We start from the raw sequence: 1,000 nt of genomic DNA, 5'->3' as shown, positions 1-1,000 counted from the left end.
AACCCAAAACTACGCAGATTTGAATAGGGGATACACAAATTTTGAACAATAACTGATTAGTCATTATGAACGTGTTATTGCAACACATTTAATGAATTACTCTATTTTTCCGTGTAGAAGAAGCAAAGTCGATAGGCTGACTTTGCATTGATCTATACAATGATACATGGATGGATCGAAGCACGTGTTTTTCGTACCCCGATCGGACAAAAGGAAATGTACGGCCGGCTCAAATGAAGTTTTCTATTGCGAGAGCTGGTTCGATCGATGTGTAAGCTGTTTTCGGGTGTTCGTTGTTTGCACGGCAGCGCTACTACTTTTTATTGTTTCACACATTTGAGTAACCGTCAACGTCCCTACTTCTTAAGCCATGCACATCAATTAGTGAACTGCATTTTTATTTCCCCATATTTTCCCCCCTTTTCTTTGCCAATTGATTTTGTGTTAACAGTTTATCACCGCTGGTTTATGATTTTAATTTAATGATTAATGGCATTTCGGTGAACTATACATTCTAATAGGAAGAATTTCAAATGAAAGTAATGAAAATTATAGACAGATAAATTAGATTAGGAAGCATGTTAGCATTTGTAAATATTATTGCGGAAATTGCACCCATTTAGACTCCTGACTGATCTCGCACTGACGCGTTTCTTTCTAGCAATTGAGATTGATGGAGTTCCAGCAATTGAGTTTGCTGATCGTTTTCAGCTATTTAAATTGCTGGAAATTTTACCGGAAAGTTAGCGGGACAAAAACCAGCAACATTTTACTGAGTTTTGTCCTGCTGGCTTTCCAGCCAAATTTCTAGCAATTTTAATTGCTAAAAAATCCAACAAACTAAATTACCTGAAATCCAGCAATCTCAATTGCTGGGAACCAGCTATCTAATTGCTGAAAATTCGCATTTTTTTTTAAACAACCGTAATTTTTTGGATTCTAAATTAGATTTTAAATTTGGTATGCCATGGTAGTCATATTTATAAAAATAAATTTTTTG

This window comes from Uranotaenia lowii, chromosome 3, assembly GCF_029784155.1.
Source record: "Uranotaenia lowii strain MFRU-FL chromosome 3, ASM2978415v1, whole genome shotgun sequence".
Taxonomy (NCBI): domain Eukaryota; kingdom Metazoa; phylum Arthropoda; class Insecta; order Diptera; family Culicidae; genus Uranotaenia; species Uranotaenia lowii.
The sequence above is the reverse complement of the archived record's forward strand: the minus strand, read 5'-3'. Positions refer to the sequence as shown.